Here is a 20,492-nt window from a genome sequence, read left to right on the forward strand (position 1 = left end):
AACAGGGTCAACAGGTGAATTTTTTTATTTTATTACTGACTCTGTCTGTCAATGCGTGCCATTATTTATCAACATTGTGAGACCTAGAATTTGTTACAATAAAAGTATTAACATCATTGCTGAATTTTTTTTTTTGTTTATTTTTTTTTTTTTTTGGTTTGTTTTTTTTTTTTTTGTTTGTTTTGTTTTGTTTTGTTTTTTTGTTTGTTTTTTTGTTTGGGATTTGGGGGCCAGTGTTAGATCAGGGTTAGTGGGGGAATTATTCTTTTGTACCCAACATTCCACCGCGAGCATGCACTTGGCGACGGCGGCAAGGAAAAACTACCTTTTGATGGGTAGAAACCTTGAGCAGAACCGGGCTCTGGGTGGGTGGTCATCTGCCTTGACCAGTTGGGTTGTGACGGGGTGGGGAGCAGATGGGTGAGATAAAGAGAGAGAGAGAGAGAGAGAGAGCTGGAGGAAAAGGATGGAGGGGTGGCATCACCGTCTTCGGAAAAAATTGAGGAACCTCTTCCTCAGAGATTTTCTTTTAGGGTGTCTTTGCACCTCCTCCATCAGGTTTTCCATCTCCACCACTCTACTCATCAGGTCATTTGTAGATGTCTCTCTGTCTTGTTCTCTGTCTCTCAGAGCCTGCTTCAGGACACTCAGAGACTCCAGTAGGCCAGACTTCTCTTGGCGCCACTGGAGCTGCTCTTTGTCCAGGTCTTCCTGTGCCTTCACCAGAGCTGCTGAGAGGCTGGAGGTTTCCCTCATCTGCTCCTCCAGGAGTCGTGATCTTTCTTTCTCCCACGTTGATCTTTCCTTCTCCAGCTCCTGGAGAAATGTTTCCTTGAGGGTTGATGTTTCTTTGATGTGTTCCTCCACGAGCCGGGACCTGTCTTCCTTCCACTCGGATGTTTTCTTCTCTAGCTCCTGCTGAAATGATGCCTTGAGGGTAGAGACTTCCTGACTTTGGTCAGCGAGGAGACGGGACTTCTCATTCTCCCACTGGCAGCGGGAGTTCTCCAGGTCATTTTTGACCTGGGCCAGTGTTTGTTTAATGGTGGAGGTCTCCTCCTCCTGCTTGGCCAGGTTTTTCTCAGCCTCCTTCCTACTGTTGGTTTCCATTCTCAGAGCTGCCCTTAGCCTTTCTGCATTCTGCTCTGCATCCTTTCCTTTTTTACCATTACTATACAGTTCAGCTAAGAGCTCCCTCACCTCCTCAGTGGCATCCATCGCCACGCGGCCGAGCTGAGATTTCAATCGCTCGACTTCCATGATGAGTGCCAGTTTTTCTCTTTCCAGTGAAGCTATTTTGTATTCCTGGGCCATAACCTGATGAATCTCTGGCTTGGTTATGGCAGGCTCTGCCGCGGGAGTTGAAGGTCGGATTTCAATTGTCGATTCAGGCCGTTTGAGAATGGTCACCACAGGCCCTACTTTGTGAGGTTCTGGGACTGGTGCTTTGGTTATTCCCTCAGGCCGTTTGAGAATGGTCAGCACAGGCCCTACTTTTTGAGGTTGTGGGACTGGTGCTTTGGTTATTCCCTCAGGCCGTTTGAGAATGGTCACCACAGGCCCTACTTTTTGAGGTTGTGGGACTGGTGCTTTGGTTATTCCCTCAGGCCGTTTGAGAATGGTCACCACAGGCCCTACTTTTTGTGGGACTGGTGCTTTGATTGTCCCAGGCTGTTCGAGAAATCTCACCACAGGCCCTACTTTTTGAGTTTGTGGGACTGGCGCTTTGGTTATTCCCTCAGGCCGTTTCAGAATGCTCACTACAGGCCCTACTTTTTTAGGTTCTGGGACTGGCACTTTGGTCATCTCCTCAGGCCGGTTTAGACCGGTTTTTACAGGCTCTGCTTTCTGAGCCTTGATGTTTGTCGTTATTTCAGCCTGTGTGGTGTTGTTTTGTGCAGGCTGGTGAACTGACACGGCAGTTGTTGCCTCTGCTCCAGAGGCACAGCTGCCTGTGTTTTGTTTTTGAGTATAGCCTGTGTCTTTGTCTGCTTAGGTGGCACTGTCAGTCCAAAGACACAGCTTACCCCACCAGTCGCAGTCCTTTTTCGTGGCTGAATCTTTGTGTTTACTTGTCCATCTTTTGTTTGCTTTGTAATTGTCTCTCTCTGGAGTGAGGGATAGTTGTCCTCATCCAGACTCAGACGAGACCTTTGGTCAGCCACTTCTGGAATTTTCCAGGGGTTGACAGCTGGAGTCCTTTTGTGCGGCTTGCACGCTGCTTTCCTAGTAGAGAGGGATTTTTCTTTCTCTGCTACCTCCATAAGTTGATCTAAGATTTCCTTCTCCTCGTTCAACGAATCGACAGTAATTTCCTGTACGATTTTACCGTCCTTGTCTCGGACGCGAAAAATGTGCTTGTTTTCTTTGTTTGTATCCATACTGAGTTTGCGATTGTGCTCTCGGTGAATGAATCTGGTCACTAAGTAACGCAGGGGTTTATGAAAAGAGATGTCAGAAATGGAATATTTGACCCCTATATATAGTCTCACAACAGTGAGTCACTGATGATGTCATCAGTCATATCAAAGAGTTTATCTGGTTTAAAGCATGGTTACCATGGTAACGGCAGTTCAATTTAAAATGAATGGAGGAATTCCTGTCTGTCCATTTTCTCAACAACCGCGACTCCAGAAACTTCACAGTGGACACTGCCCTCCCTCTGGTCCTCAGCAACACACATGTGAAGTTTGAAGTCCATCAGATGAGCGGTTGTTGACAAAATTGAGACAGACTCAGACAGAGCATTTATAGTTGGATGTTGCCACACGCAGGTTCAAGGAATATAACAAACAGGTTGTTCACTTGTTGCTGGACAATAGAAACAGAGATGACAACAGTACATCACATGGTTTAAGCAATGCACAGAGGAAATCACTTTAGTAAGAGCAGAAATATAATGAAATAACATCACATGTCTGAGGCTTTGCAGCTGATTGTAATAATAGTAATGACAGTGAAATAATCACATCAGTGTTTGTACCAAATATAATGTGTGAGCAGGCAAAAACTGCTCTTTTTGCTCATAAGCACTTTGATTGGACACATTAGCCACTGATGGATGTAGGAATGAAATCTGTTGTCCTCTGTGGCAGTTTATGACAGCAAATACATGGATAAAATACACTGTCCTCCAACTGAGCCATTATAAAGCAGATGTCTGTGTCCTTTTTGTGCACAACAAGCTAAAGTCACATTTGTAAGTCAAGTCAAGTCAATTTTATTTACATAGCGCCAATTCACAATGGAAGTTATCTTGAGGCACTGTACATATAGAGCAGGTCTAGACCATACTCTTTATCTTAATAATAATAATAATAATAATAATAATATTAATAATAATAATTATTATTATTATTGTTATTATTATTATTATTATTACTACTACTACTACTACTAATAATAATAATAACAATAATAATAATTATTATTATTAATGACTAGATTAATAATAATATAATGACCGAATAATAATAATGACCGAACAGTGAAACATTAATAGCAATAACACTACCACTAACACTAATAAATGTTTAAATGTTGTAACATCATGGGTTGAGCTGGATCATGGGAGCAGCAGGAGACTCTACAGCTCCGGAGGCAGAACCCTGCAGTGAGAGACAGTAGAAGAAAGAGAGAGAGGAGAGAGAGAGAGAGAGAGAGAGAGAAGCAAAGCCCGGGCACTAATGTGCTTGACAGAAGAAATGATATTAAGACGATTGATAGTAAGACGGTTTACAGAAATCTCGTCAGCAGGACATCATGGACAACATTTACTAACTACTAAGCTTAACTGATGCATTGAGACTGACCCAACCCACCAAAAGAAAAATGGTAACCTGAAATAACAATCAGAATAAAATGCTAACTGAAAGTTAAGGCATGAAGATGAGTTTTTAGTTTGGATTTAAAGGCCTCAACTGAGTCAGCCTGTTTAATATCAATAGGGAAGTTGTTCCAGAGGAAGGAGGTCTGATAGGTGAAGGCCCTGCAGCCTGCTGACTTCTTTTTAACTCTGGGGACAGATAGCAGCCCTGCACTCTGAGAGTGCAGAGCACGGGAGGGAATATAAGGATTAAGAAGATTAGACAGGTATGAGGGGGCTAACCCATTTAGAATTTAATGTACATGTCTGTGCACAAAATCTCACTACTGGATCACTCAAATACAAATTTTCATTTGCACATTTGATCTTGATTTGTGCATTTGTCAGTTTGACAGTGTCAACATTTACAACGTGTATCTAGACCATGGGCCGAGAGCAGCTGAGTGTCTCCTCTCTAGACGAGGAAGCAGCAGCTTCTTCTCTGCTGTAGCTGCTGATTCAGCTCCTTTCACTTGTTGCATTTTCACACTGTTTATCATGACTCCATCATGTGCTGTTTAACAATTGTGACTTTAAATGTGGTGAATGCAATAATTTACATTTAAACAAATATGTAACACATGAAATACCATGTTTTTACTTCCACCTCTGCTAGCTGCAGAGATCTCCACAGAGGCCCATTTCTACCACCTGAAAATAAAGAAAGAAAGAAAATGAAGAAAATAAAATTCCACTGTTGTGTTTCAGCATAGCTTTGACCCTGTCATAATCATTACATATTTTTTTCCTATTCCAACCACCTGTCATTAATTCTTCATTCTCGGCCAAATATCATTTGTTGATGATGAAAACAAAAAGAAAAATTGTCCTCCTGTGTAATCAAAGACTGATTGACTGAAGGCTTCTGTGTAGATGGTGTTGATCAAATAAGATGAAAAGTTTGACATGATGAGTCAGGAAAATGTACATTTTTTGGAGAAAAACAGAATTAATATAAAATATAAAGTACAAAGGTAAAAAGCCTTAAGTCATTGTGTGATGTCAAATTGTGACAAATGTGCATCAGGACAAATGATCATTAATAACTTCTACCCAGCTAAAAATTTCAAAAGCAAATTTAAGAAAGACATTGTTGTGAATTGTAGTTTCTGTTGTGGATGTCCAGAAACTGTTGTGCATTTATTTTAGCATTGCCCAGTTGTGAGGAATTGCACTGATGGTGCACTTCTCTGAGACCCCTGAAAGGTTGATCCTTCTTACAAATGGAATTTAGTTTGAGTGTGTGTGTGGTGTGTGTGTGTGTGTGTGTGGTGTGTGGTGTGTGTGTGTATCGGTCTATCTCTAGTATGTAAGGTAAGGTCTGGGGGGCTGGAAGTGTGTGTGTGTATATTGTCTGTGGTCTTCATAGGATATCTTTGTTGATCTCCAGCCCCCCAGACCTTACCTTCCAAACTAGACTGATTTTAGAGATAGACTGGTTTTTTCAGGGCTGATATGGATACCGATTATTAGTAGTCAAGGAGGCAGATAACTGATATTTGGAGCTGATATTAATTTGCAGTAAAAGTGAAAATACTGGCGTCAAATGAATAATAACTCTAACACTTAACTTTGTTTAAATGCCTTTAAGCATATGTTTATTAAACAGCTTTTCAGATTTGCAACATGTTAAAGGATTTTTTTAATCTTAGACAATAGACATCTTTATTTTAAAATTCTAACAAAAAGTGCAGGAAGTTTTATAAAGTAAATAAAACAAAGTTAAATAAAATTTGCACAGAAATGTGAGTCTCAAATCAATTAATAGTCCCAATTGAGCAGCACCAGATTGTGGAGGTTGTTCAGTGTGTGTGAGCACTGTGCATGCACAGCTTTCACTGCTGATTGGCTGTTACCACTCTGTGTGTAACCAATCAGATGGTGCTGTGGTCGGGACAATGCTGGAGAAAGAGTAGTGACTGTGACCGCAGACAGAGAGGCGCGGCTGCATCAGAGCCAGAATAACCCAGTTTTAAATTGATCTTTTATCGGCCATCAGATTTTTAAAAAAGGCTGATTCCAATGTGTGTCAAAATGCAGAATATCTGCACCGATAATCAGTCTATCCCTATTACATAGTATATCAGACTATATCATAATCTATTACTTAGGAAACAATGTACTAAATGAGAGAATTCCAAGGCCAAGAGCTTGTTTTATTAATTATTTTTTTGGCCCTAAGAATTAAGCTTTTTAGTTATTCCTAAGAAATTGCAGAAATAAATCAGCATCACTGTGGTTTGACAGGAGAAGTTCTATGAGAAGTGCATCTCATTTAATAAAATCAGTTACTTCAGAGACACAAAACACCATCAATAATAATGACAGTGCTGCTTCTCACATTCATATAAAATAAAAGTAAAATATGCAAAGAAAATTGTCTGTTCCGAACTGAAATTAACCAGTCAGGATCAATCCATTTTTATTTGCTAGCAGTAATTAAGTTATTTTTCCACTTGTAATCATGACTGCTGACACTGAAAGAAGGCGGCCTCTGAGGTGTGGGGAGCATGAAAAAAGGAAAGTTTGCGTTTCAGTCCTGTCTCATTAGTTGGAAAAGAACGCTGCAACAGTCTTTTTCAAAAAAGAACTGAGAGACTGAAAGGAGAGCAAGGACATTTTTCACCTCCAGGTAATCTTCTTTTCGCACTGCAACAATTATTCAGCCTGATGAGGTTATGGACAGAGTAGAGGACACACTGAAAGCCTGCCTTCAGCGTTTTGGAAGTACAGAGGAAGCTTTTCTGTGCTGTGCAGCCAGAGTGAGCTTTTGTTCCAGTGCTTGTTGTTTATTCTGTCACAAGCCTCTGAACTCCCTGTGAACACCTATGAGGAAAACATCATTAATATTTGCTGGTATTGACTGTGAGGAGATTTGAGCTGAATAGGCTTTGCCATCCAGTCTAATCGCACACCTGAGCACAAGGTAAACAGCAAATAACACACAGAGGGATAAAAGTAATGAAGGTGTTTCTAGCAGCTAAATAACTCATGTTAGTTTATCCATGGACAAATTAGCAAGAGGATACATGATAATGCAGTTCTGTACAGTAGCAGTACAACTGAAAAATGATTGCTGAGTCTGGAATCAACCTCAATCTCAGTGTGACCAAACTTTGAATATTTCCAAGCTTCACAAATATTTATTACTGTTAACCATTTATTTCAGAGCTATTGTTCTGTATTTCATTTTAATGGATTACTATTGTGTTTATACTAGAAGTTGAGTGTATTCCACAAACTATGCATAACTTCAGAAATACCAGTATCAGTCCTATGTCAATCTGTCAAATGTCAAGAGATACAGAAGTGAGACATCAGAGTGAAGGACTTGAGTGATATGTTTCCAAAAAACATTACCAATATCAGTATTTTTAGGTTGAAGTTGCCTCTCTGTGTCTTTGAATATCTGTATTAGATAGACAGACCTGGTTCTATGGATGGCAGTATGTCACTTTGTTAGTCAGTTGGTCCACCCCTTAGGTTCAAACTGAAATGTGTCAACAACTGCTTGATGGATTGTCATGATGATGAATCTGTATGAATTTGGTGAGCCACTGAATTCTACTCTGGTGCAGGCGTTATTGGATGGATTTAGCAAAAAAATTGCCACAGGCATTCATGTTCCCCTCAGGATGACTCGTAATCATTTTGCTAATAGTTTAATTTATGACCAAATACCAGAAAAACTAATGATATTCCCTTCAGCCTAAATTGTACTATACTTTGTGTTAAGTGGTAAATAGCAAATGTTGGCATGTTACCATGTTAAGCAAAAATGTGAACAAGGTTGACTGCAGGAATTAGAATGGGAACTAGCTAGCTACCTTTTTAGATCAATGAAAAATAGCAACCAAAAATGTCAGCACCATTGGAGGGAGGGATGTGTCATTATATTCAGCTAAGAAATGAGAAAGTGAACATGAGCATGAACAGCTAGTTGCCCTTTCTCACAGCAGACATTTAGATTTGTCCTGGCAGGAAAAGCATGTTACTAATAATATTAACAATAGTGTCCCAGTACGCCATGGCAGCGTGACAGAAGACCTTGAAACTAAAGCTGTTATTGTTTTAAGTATTCATATTGAAATGTGCAATTATTGTTCTTAAGTACATTTATGAGGTACTTTACTTGAATATCTATATTTTCTGCTACTTCATATTTCTGTATATTCAAAATATTCAAAGAATTGCCAGTTGACTTACTATTGTTGAGATATACCAATGTAATACATACTAGTATATCACCTCACATTAACCTGCCACAGCATTAAAATGCTGCTAATGTGTCAATTAATTAATAATAAAACTCAAAATATATAACACATATAATAAACAGAACACTTTAAAAAGCCATTATGCATAACAAGTATGTTTACCTTTGATAATAAAAATAGATTTTGTTGATAATACACATCAACCTTTACTAAAGTAACATTTTTATATTATTGAGTATACTGTAGAGTATTTCTCCTTTTACCATGAAATGGTTGCTTCCTATATGTGCTGTATTCCAGCTTGAAACAGGAGATTGTGGCAGGATTGTAGACAGAAAGGGGTCAAGTGTAAACCAATAACATACAAGTTGTTTATCAGTAGCTTGACACTTGATGCCAGTAAAGCAGTCTAATATTAATCAATGTGCAATTAAACAAACAGCATCATACGCAGAGAGGTGGACTGAACTGTCTGGAACTTGACACAGGCTTGGTGTTACAGTAAAGACATAGGCCTGTAACCTTTGAAAAGAATTATGTGCTCTGGAAGATAATCAAGGATTATTTGGCAGCTGTGAGGAAAAACAGACAGAGGTGCAACTTAAGTCGTCAGATTACCACTGCTCGCTTTGAAATGAGATGGATCAAAGCCGTAACTGTGCTTTGCTCAACTTTCCATCACTGCTAAGCAGCAGACTGTTTCTTCCTCACTTCCACATAAAATTCATTGCATGTTATTTGAATCGGTGTCAAGACCAAGTAGCACAACAGAAAGCCATGCTGCAGCAGAGGCAACATATTATCATTTTGTCAGCGTACGAGCACTCTAGGAACTCGTTTGTCTCCAGGCTTGGAGCCGTCATCTTACCACAGACCAGTCTTGTAAAGCTGATACTAACTCAAGCGATAGTCCCCCTACAAGCTCTGACAAGTTCATTTGGGTATAATTACTTGCCCCACTCAGGTATTCTGCCGACATTTGTCACTGAGACACCCGCTCTACCCGATGAGATTAATTTGTCATATTTTCTCGTGGTGAATATTTTTCCTTCCTGTAACCGATCTAATCCTCACAGCTCAGCAGAGTATGGCAGCACAGGGCCCTCTTTTACCTGCTGAGTTGGAGTGCTTTTTTTTGCAGAGTGGACCACCTCCAGGCTTATTTATGTGAGTGGTCCCTGTGCCCGTAGATAACGTCATTTAGCAGGACCTGGGAGAGCGGCCCCTCCATTCCTGTTCAGACCTGACACCAGGCAGACGGATTTAGCTCCTCTGCCCTGACTCTGCACCACTTAAACTATGAGCCATTCCAGGCTCCATTAAGAGAATCGCTTCCTAATGAACCCTCTTCCTCGGGAGCAAGTGATTAATAGGAGTGGCCATCCAGGATTGCATTACCCAGCAACACTTCTCTCTGCAAAATGGGGCACACACAGGAATACAAAGAGAGTAGAGTGCTAGCTTACTAACAATCATCCTAATGTTGTCAGCAACGCAGAGGTGGTTTTAGGTAAAAAAAAAAAAAAAAAGCGTGTCTATACACTCTATCACAGCTTTGGATGTATTATTTGTGCATACACAAAATGGCATATCTGGCAGAAGTTATTTACTAATCCTTTGATTCATAGTGCCTGTTTGAAGTCCACAACCACACACATCTCAGTAGTGATCACATGAGACTTACTTCAAGCACAGTGGAGATAAAGGGATTACGTTGGAAAGGATCATTAGGTCTTTTTAATCAGTTTCACTTTCACTAAAGAAGCTGCTGGGCTTCAAAACAAACCAGCACTGCAGCCTTTGGAGTCTAGTGTTGTACAATGAAACTCCACAACAATAGAAGCCATCAAACAAAGCCACTGGAGCCATATGTTGGTGACAACAGGACGCCAACTCTGCTGCCTCCCCTTCCCTAGAGCTCAAATCATGCCAAACTCAGCAGCGTGTTGCTTCCATTTTGCTTTAACATATGGCAGAGCAACGGCTGGAGAGGATCACGTGTTGCACAGGGGAGAGTTTTGACAGTCACACAGCTCCATTGGCTCTGAGGGGGTTTCATTTGCTGGCACCAATACAGATGAGGATCAAGAAAAGTCTCTCTGGGGATCACCACCATGCTGTGGAGAAAAGCTGTTTTCTACAGCATTAATCTACTGATATATGACTTGAACACAAGCCCCATAAACTCTGTAAGGCCAAAAAGCTGCAGGAAAATACAGGTCATTTAGAGGTGCGAGGCTTGTTAACAGACTTAACAATGTGGCTGGCTGGTTCTCTGGTTGAGCTTTGGTGATCCTCAAAGCCCTGACCTCTGAGAATCACGCAGGAAATGAGTAAAAACCTTTGCCCTGGAGAAGTGTAAGGCTCTGCCACCTGTGCACCTCCATGGATGGTTTCATCTAAAAAAAAAAAAAACAACTTAAGAGGATATAGACAGCCTGCACCCTTGACACCCTTGATGAGGTGGTGAGAATAGCAGCAAAGAGTACTCACATGGAGAGGCTCTGGAGGACAGCTGAGACTGATTACAGCGACCGCCAGGGCTTTTCAAGCTCATCTGAGCACGCTGGCAGCCGCCACGTAGTCTATGACCCGGCTCCCGCACAGCAAGGCACAACGCGAAAAACCTGCTGGTGCACTCTAATTCATCAGCGACCTTTAGCCTGCATGCATGAACAGAGCTGAGCCTACGAAAGAAGTGGCAAACCAACCTGTTGGTGGCCCCCAGTCGCGAGTTATGAAGGTCATTCCGCCTGAGTCTCTGAAAGAGACGCTTCGCAGAGGAACGGAGTCCATTGTTCACACTTCATTTTCTGGTCAGTTGGCATTTGCTCTCTGATTAGCTCATTATAGTATTCAATGAATGGCAGGCAGCGCAGCCAGTCGACCTGATGGAGCGCACTGGGCCACAAAAAGTAGCTGCTATCACAGATGTGTGTGACAGACATTTTGAGGCATTAGCACCCTGTTAATGAACTACAAATGATGATGACGCTGATGACTGTAATTAGACCCATACGTACATGTTTGCCCGCAGAGAGGAACAAGCAAATGATCTGTTGAGCCCTGGAGGAAATTTTCTGACAAGGGGAGTGACTCTATCTATAGTGGTGGTTTGAAGGTTTGTTGGAGTTATTGCATGGTTGTGTTCTGTATTAATGCGCCCTCCCCACCCCCAACCCTCACCACAGCAAACACACACAAAAATAAATGCAAGCCCTCATTAGCTTTAATGAAGTATAAATCTGAAGCTGACACTCTTAAGTGACACAACGCAACTCTGTCATTCTGTGAAGTCATCTGCTTGCCTCAAAGGAAACATTAAGTAATTGTCAATTCAGAATAGGGCTCGCAGTGCTCGGTGCTCTTAACAACAACATTTTCTGCTTTTCAATTTGGAAGCAGCGTTTTATGTCCACAGAAAACTGTCAAGGAAAGCCATAAACAGCGCCTCATTGCACTGAATGTTTTGTTTTAGCACCTTATGTCCACTTTGAAACCCAAAGACGAGCTTGAACTCAGACTGAAAATGTCAATTAATTGAGGGTGTCATTCAAACCCCCGTCAATCGATACGTGATCGATTGCTGCCAAGCTGCTGGATGAGAGCTGCAGGGAGAGTGTGGACTCGTCAAAACAGCAGATCTGCCCTTGGACGCTGTGTGGGCAGAATGACTGATTTCAGTTTGACCTTCACAGTATTTGGCGAAGGGAATGTGCTCTGCTTTGTCACGAACACAGCCCAAAGTTGTCCAAGAAGGTAGAATATTTTCCCTTTGACACTTCACTGAGAGCTTAGAAGTGGAAATAGAGATATCCCTCTGCAAATCCTTAAATGACGGTTACTCCTCCTCTCCAAAGTGAAGTTAATCCGCTCCTCTCGGCCCACTGGTCGCTGTCTGGTACATATTAGCACTGCCTGATCGCCAGCACAGGTGTCTGCTGCTGGTGCGGCTTCAGAATCCGAATAAAAATCCGCTTTTATTCGTCAAGTAGGTTACATAAACCGAGAAGCCTCTCTTCAAAAACAGAACTTGTTTTTCAATGTTTTCAGGACACTGTTGATGATAATGTGAGAAAAACAAGTTGTGTTGAGAGGAGTACATAACAACTACCAACTTGAACATAATGTTATTTGCTAATAAAACCAAATTATATTTTGCAGATCTTTGCAAAAAAACAAATCTGAAAACAGAGAAACTGACTGACTATGAGCCTGCTCTTTTCTCATAGTCTTTTTTCACTCTTCAGTCCTTTCATATGATGCAGTTTGTTTGGTTACACATTTATTGTAATCACTGCAGTAGTGAAAAACACTACAGCTGATTGCAGTGACACATTTTGATAAGATGAATAAGCATGAATAAACAATAATGTGTTTATTATTAATAATAGCAGTGGTAAGCAGTAGGTGCAGTATTCTGGGTTTTAATCATGACAAATAAAGTTTTGATGGTAATTCATACATTTTTTCCACTTTCATGAATTTAAATTTTCCCTAACAAATCACCACATATCTTTGGTTTCAATTAAAACTGCTTTGTGTGGAATTTATATATGATTACAGCAGCTTTCATATGATATGTTTGTGAATAAATGACACTGGTACAATCTACAGACATGGAATACACTGTTGGCTTCATCTTCCTGTTTAAATGACACCTTTTTGTCAGTATGAGTATTCCATATGGAAACTTTGATACTATCTTTATTTAGACAAGAGAGGATGTTACAAAAAGAGCCATAATGTTCATAATATTTGGAATCAGGTGCATGAGAGAGAGCAATGCTACTGTCGAGTCTAAAAGTCATGATAAGCAAGAAAATGTTTTTCTGTTATCTCAGGCTGACTTATTTGCTGTTGAAGATTAAATTTATGACCTCTGTGAACAGTAAGGATGCTCCCCTTGCTGCTCACAGTCAATCCCTTAATATGTTTTCTCATCAATTTTCTCATTTATTATACAGTAAATTCTTCTGCCTGTGTTTCATTGTCTGATTTGTGCATATGCATAGGCTGACAAGACGTCTCTTATAACAGCTTAAAAAAGATCAAAATTGATGCAGCAGAACCAGAGTTACCATCTTTTTTATACTTCACATTCTTCTTCCCTGTCAAAACCTGGTGCCTACATTACTCACAATGCAACTCAACAGCCAACAGTTCAGATGGAGATTAGGGTGTGTTATTCTAATGGCAGTTAGCCTAAGGCCGTTAGCCTCTAGCAGAGACGTGGAGCGGGCTGCAGTGGTCTGGTAAGCTAACTTTTTTCAAACTCCACACTTCCTGATTTTTTTTTTTTTTTCTTTTTCAAACTTTTCTGCAGATCCAACCAATGCTGACTCCAGGGACATCACTTAAGGACATATATCATTCTAGACACAGCTCCATCTAGAGCCAGAAAAGGTTTTATACAACTTACACACAACTACACAACTTTTGTGTGCTCAGAACTCCTCAAAACCTGTAAACAGACTTTGGGTTAGAGTTAGGGTTATGATGTATATTATTGGAGGAATTCACTTTTAACCCTCTGAGACCCACATGAAGACTCACTTTGTGTTTTACACAACCCAGAATCAGAACAACCTCAGCTAATTATATATCTTCCTCAGTTAAGACTTCTATATACTATAATAGGGGATACTAGAACATTTTTATTCAAAACAGCACTGCAAACTGTAATATCAAAACAAAAACTCAACACAGAAAGTTGCAGTTCTTTGTATTGTGCTAAAAGTGATTTGAAGCTTCTAGCGTCCTCCTCTGTTGTTTTTTTTTTTTTTTTTTTTTTTTTTTGCCAGGAATTGTTTGGTTTTTTCTGCCAATGCATATCCCTAAGCTGGGGCTCTAATTCTTATTTGCTTTATTCCTATTTGCTTGCTGTGGCATATGAAGTGTTTTTCTGGATATTCATAAATTGCAAATGTGCAAGTTAGCACAAGAGACAATTGAAAATAAGTGTATGCATGAGGTGTTTTTTTCTCTTTCTTTTTTTCTCTCTTTATACAATAGTTTGATCTGACATAAGGCATCTTCTCAGCAACTTCAATTTGGCTCATTCACAGTGTTTGGTGGTTTATTACATCAATTTTATTTTCTTTGTGCATAAGAGATGAAAATTCAGTGATTTAATGAGGTGGAACAAGATGTGCATTCAGTCTATCTCTCTCTGTGTTTTACCCTGTACCACTGTAGCCTTTATGTTAATCTGATAGCATTCAGTTCAGGTTTGTGCAACAAATCCCTCAGATAAAATGTAAAAATACATTGTTGGCTTATGCCCTCCAGAATGACACTAATTAGCATTTTCTGATCTGACACTAGGATTGCGATTTCAAACCTACAGTCTGATGATCTGATGATGCTATCGTTCAGCTTTGGAATTTTCAAAGTTGACTTACTTTGTCTGACCATGGCTGGATTAAACTGTTAGAGGCCCTGCTGTTGGGCCCACACCTCACCTACTGCCCTCCATGCCATTATATCCAGTGTAATCAGTACTTCAGTATTTAAAAAATAGCAGCATTATTAGGAATCATGTGAGCACAATATTCATTAAATAATTAAAACTAAATGTTGATGCAGGGTTTCTCTGTAAGACATGGCCACATTAGTTAATCACATTACCAAAACCACTTTCCATGCAGTGAACCTGGGGTCTCAGGACCACTCTGTATTTAGGGCCCACGGTCAGTCAGTAGTCAGTGAGATATCCATAGGCATTTTTACACAAAAATGACTTGGGTACTTATTCAGACATGAGATCAACATGCAAAACTGCCATCAGCATGTCCATACAGAGATGATGTTAAATAGCATTTTATTGAATCTGAATCCAGTTCCAAGTCCATTCATCAAATGTAAATCCTGTATCGAATATTGTGTTTTGTTTTTGTGGAATTAATATTTAAACATGTGTTTCACATTGTATGATACAGTACCTTAACCACAGAGACTGAATGTACTGAAAGGGTGAAGGGCTTTCACCACAAATTGTGTCACAGCTCTGTGACATTCATTGACCCTGTCCTGACTCATTTTTCCATTTATTGCAAGGGTTTGCTCTTGTACTCAACTTGTTGCTGACATAGTATCTGTGTGTGTGTGTGTGCGTGTGTGTGTGCGTGTGCGTGTGCGTGTGTGTGTGCGTGCGTGCGGTGTGTGTGTGTGTGTGTGTGTGTTGTGTGTCTTAACAGTGACCTACCAAGGAACAGCAGATGAAAATTAGCTTTAAATGATTTTTCTGCAGGTGTGATTCAGTTAACAAAATGGTTGTTGCTCTGCTACAAGTCACAGAATCTGAAGCATCAGAGTCCTGCATAATCGTTGCTAGATAAATTGTCAGGAAAAGGACTTGTCGATTTCCCCTTAGTCATGATTACCTTCTCACAAATACACAAACACTGCATTTGGCAGTTGTTTTGTTGACTTTTTATGGAATGTTTATTGCTGGGATGGTCTGACATGACTTTTTTTCCTTCATAGATGCCTGTTGTGTCAGAAAGAGAGTCACAGACTCTTGGTAAAGAATTTGTTAGAGCTTAACAAATCTGAGTATTTTACCCACATGGAACCAGATCCAAAATAGAACATGCTATTGAAATGTATCTCTATGTCTATAAGTCATATTGCTTTCAGCCCATTCATATCTGTGGCCTATATTTATAGAACTATGTACCTTTTATAACCTGCATGTTGCATACTATGCTGTCTGAAATCCAAGCTGTGAAAGAGGTGAGAAGAATAGAATGTTTTATCTGTGCACACAGTGCAGTGTAGTACATTCATCTCAGGGTTGTGACAGCACCCAGCTCAGTGACCCCTATCTCCCTCTCTGCTCTCAAACAGTAAATTATTACTGTCCATTGCATAATTACAAGGCTAAGTGCAAGTTATTCCAGCCTGCATACACTTATCCAGCAGCCATCGTTGTCAAAGCCGGGTTATGCAGAGTGTGTGTATGGTCTTATTTCTGGGGAGAGAAGACGTGTGCTTAAGAGTAACATTGTGTAGGATGGTGGGATCAGGGTTCCTAATCAGGCAGCAGTGAGGGAGCGTCGTGTGATGAAATGAAAAAAGGGTACATAGGAGAAGAAGAATGGGAGGATTAAAAGAATAAGCTGAAATGTGATCAAATATAAGGGAAGAGATGAGATGGAATGGGAACACGGAGATGAGGGGAAACAGAGGCTTGTATTTGTGAAGATTTTCTGACAGCAGCAGCTCATACAGCTCTTATAGGATAGGGTTATAAATCAGAAGTCACCCTGCAAGTCCCCCCTATCAGTAGACTTTTCTACATGGGCAACTTTGCATTGATGGGGGAGCCAAGCATGGAGCAGGGCTGAGAGTCTCATGATGGGATGGCAGGGCTATGGTTGTGAGATGACTGATAGGATGAGCTCCCTCAAGCACTCAAGTTACACCTCAGTGGGTGGTGTTGACTAGCTGGCGGAGGCAGCGGTACACTGCTGTACAGCTCAGTGCGAAAGGTACACTGACAAACGCTCAAAATAGAAACACAGTTCAACACATATTCTCCTTTTGTAGCATGCTGTAACTTTCTTTATTTATACCCCACACTAGAATCGAGGCATGAAGATTAAAGTGATGAGCACAACCATTGGTAAGAAGGGGTGACAAAAAGTCAGAGAGCATCACAAAACAAAACTAAAAAAAAAAAAAAAAAAAAAAACTGCAGCAGCTGTGGTGAGAGAGCAAAAGCACAAAGACAGTTGAGGGACTGTGAGGATTCAGATGCTGTTTGATCGGTCACAAAGTTGCAGAAATCCTCTAACAAGCTCAGCAAGCCGAGCCTGTGGACCATTCATTTTGAACGAGGCCATCACTGGATGTTAGTGCGCACATGGAAACAAAGGGCGATGAACTGGAAAAAGAAATGGAGATGCTTTCCTATGAGCCAGCACAATAATTTGTGTGATATTTTCAACCAGTTGCAGATGGTCACCAGTGGATACTGGTGTGTGAAGAATTAGATTATTTCAGTCAGTGAGCCTTTCTCACAGCAGAGTATGTAGCAAATGAGGCAGTTTTCTTTTTTTTTCCTTTCTTTTTTTAATTTTTTTTTCTTTTTTGTCCTGAAAAACCTGCTGAATTTGTTTTTACAGCAACTACTCTCCTGCCAATGAAAGCACCTTTAAAAACCAGCTCCTATTATGCTTTGCTATGAATGATTTAATCACCAAATCAGTGGTTCTTTCAGTCCTTGAGAGGTCTCTAGTGGGACCTCCAGCTCAATGACACATCATTTGATTGGAATTTAACTGACAAGAAATGATCCCAAGTAGCAGTCTGGAAGAATGTCTAAAGCATCCTAATCATAGTTTTCACCCTGTCACCATTATATCCCTGCAGTTCAACAATCCTATAAAATGCTAAACTAATCAAACACAGAAATCCTCTTATACTGAAGTCTGAAGTGGTGTCTGTCCCACACAAAGAATGACACTGATGGCTTTATCTGCCTGTGACATGAAAACAAGTGAGATCACTTGCAGCAAACAAGGAGCAAAATAACTAGCTTGCAGTAGATATTTATGTGTTGTGATTGAATCATGGGATCTCATGTTACTTTGTGATGAGAAGGCTTTGACTCGGCTGGAGTTGGAGTGTGCTGTAGATTAATAACTGGGCTCAGCTGTAAATCTGTGTCCTACTACTGCCCCCTGCAGCATGTAATGGGAATTTCTTGCACTGAGATTGCATGTTTCTTTTCATTTGTTTTAGAATGTAATAATGATGTGGATGATTGGGTAAGGTGCATTGAAACAAGGTCTCTTACAGGATCATTTTGCCATTATCAGATACGTGATGATGATACTTGTTGATTAATCAGCGAATCATTTAGTCTATAATGTGTTGAAAATTGGTGACAAAGCTCATTCAAATGGGATGCTTATTTTGTCAAAGGTGGTAACAGTGATGTGAAAGCATGAAAGGCAGGAAATTCTCTCATTTTAGAAGCTGGAGCCAATTAATTTTCTCATTTTATACCAAATGAATGAGAGAAATGGTTCTGCTATTCATCTTCTTTAGCTATTGGTATTTGTGGGGTTTTTTTTCTTTCCTTTTTTTTTTTTTTTTTTTTTTTTTTTTTTTTTTTTGTTTAATTCAGTGCATCTAAACCTTTTTGGCTAGTGGTCTTTTAAAATGTATCAATATGTCATTTTCACGACCTCTGTATTGTGTACATAGGAGACAAGGTTGCTATGTGCTGGAATTGATGATTGAAGATTTCTTTTTGAGACATTTCTTTGGAATCATTTTTAGAGGCCAGAAGAGGTAAAAAGAAGCAGTATTTCAAAACCTCACTTCATACCTTCCACAACTGTCACAATTCACCATTACACAACTAAAATCACTACTTGATCTGCTGTCTCTGTGGTTCAGGTTTGGTTTGGTTTAAGCAGATAAACAACATGTTTGGGGTCAGAGAAACATCCTCAAGTGACTTGAGTCAGCATCAGTTGGAGCTGAATTCTGTGGGTTTAAAAAATGACTTTAAAAATCTGTGGGCATGAAGTTAGAAGTTAGAAGTGACCTTACCAGACCTCTGTAACCTGCTCCTTATATCTGCTTGATGCCAGAGGCCTGAGGCTTCATTAGCTGCTATTACTATAACACACCCCAAGCTCCAACCAAACTTGGTTGAGTTGCACTGTGTAGGCACAGGGGAGAATGTGTGGAATAAAGAAATGAAATCTCTGGATCTGCTGCTTTGATTTTGATCTAAATTTTTAACCATTTACTAGGAATTGGATAATGCTAATGCTAAATCAGTGTAGCTCTCTTCTAAGACTACATCTACATTAAGCTATCTAACTTTTAGAACACTGAAATCATATCATATGAAAATGATATGTGTTCACATTAGCATTTCCAGATCATTTTAACATGATGAATTCTATAATGGGTTAGGGTTAGGGTTAGGATTAAGGCTAGAAGGAGAGGAAGGTGCAGGTTCAGAGGCCAGAAAGAAGAGAAAAGACAAAGCATGAAATGACACAAAAAGCAAAAAATGACTTAAGGAAACTGGTGAGTTATTTAGAACAGAATTACAATAGAAAAATAGGCTTTATTGTCATTGCACAGTCAGGTTACAACAAAATTGTGGGTGCTCCACACAGCAAAAACAGTACACTGTAGAAAAATATATGCAAAAAGATACAAAAATACAAATATATACAAAAAAGATACAAAATTCACACAATAATACAAATGTACACAATGCAGTAGAAAAGGAAAATTGTAAACAATAAAATAGAAAAATAGAGACAATTGGTTTTAAATAGAAAAACTCACATTTATATGCCATTTGGTGGTCATTTTTTAGAGACCTCTGTCCACAATGAAACATCTGAACAATATAAACACAGCTAAATCTTTGGCATGTAACAAAACTTCATGATAGAAAACATTTGGTAGGGAGTGGCACAGCTGACGATCATTACTTCATGATCAGGATATCATCTGACAAAGTCGACATAAATCCATGTTAATGACAACAGCTCTGTGTACTTTGCTACACTGGCAATTAAAAGGAGTGATCACAGTGAAAGTTACAAGTGATTAAAGGTGGTCCTCTACACTGTACTGCCACACAGGCTCAGACCCTCACTGGACTGGCTGAGTTCTGTTTACCCTGCAAACACTGAGCCAGGTTGACTGATTGACAGACTGACAGACTGTGGAGGCTGTTCTGGGGAAAAAAAAATCTCTTGTTGGGGAGAAGAACAGCTGGACAGAGGGCTGAAATGAAGAAAAGAAAAAAAAAATGTTTACACATGTAATCACCCTAATGTGAATGTACTCTCAGCCTGCTGGCCTTCATCTAACCCACTAACACATTGGTGTTAATTGATTTCCAGGCTGGAGAAAGTCTAATGATGCTTTTCCACAGACCTCTCAAAAGCCTCATAGATGTTTCACACCTTGTTACATGTATTTGAACAGATGTCTTCTACTTGAAATGGTAGCCCTTTCATGGCCTGTGAGTCTTGAGATTGTAACCACAGTTGATGCATTTTACAATAGGCAAGTAAAATATCCCTGCCAAGAACTCCAAATTCCTGGTGTATGTGGATTCACTATACTATAGAATACCTGAGGGAATATTTCTCCAACACCTTGAATTTTAATCTTATGCTGTTGCATTGGGGATATTTTCCAGGTACAGCATGCTCAATTTTAATATATTCTAACCATGAAATGCTTCCCCTGAGGTGTTCCTCCCTCTGGGAGGGCAGAAGCTGGCACTGTGAGAAGAAGTTCTAGGTAGAAAGAATGTTAAATGACCAGCTCTGGGTCATCTCAATCCAATCAAAATGCTGCATTTTCCCTCCCATAAGAAGCCAGAATCAGAGTATGCTGGCAGGGAAAGCAAAATA

Source organism: Lates calcarifer, linkage group LG3 (assembly GCF_001640805.2).
Source record: "Lates calcarifer isolate ASB-BC8 linkage group LG3, TLL_Latcal_v3, whole genome shotgun sequence".
NCBI classification, from domain to species: Eukaryota; Metazoa; Chordata; class Actinopteri; family Centropomidae; genus Lates; species Lates calcarifer.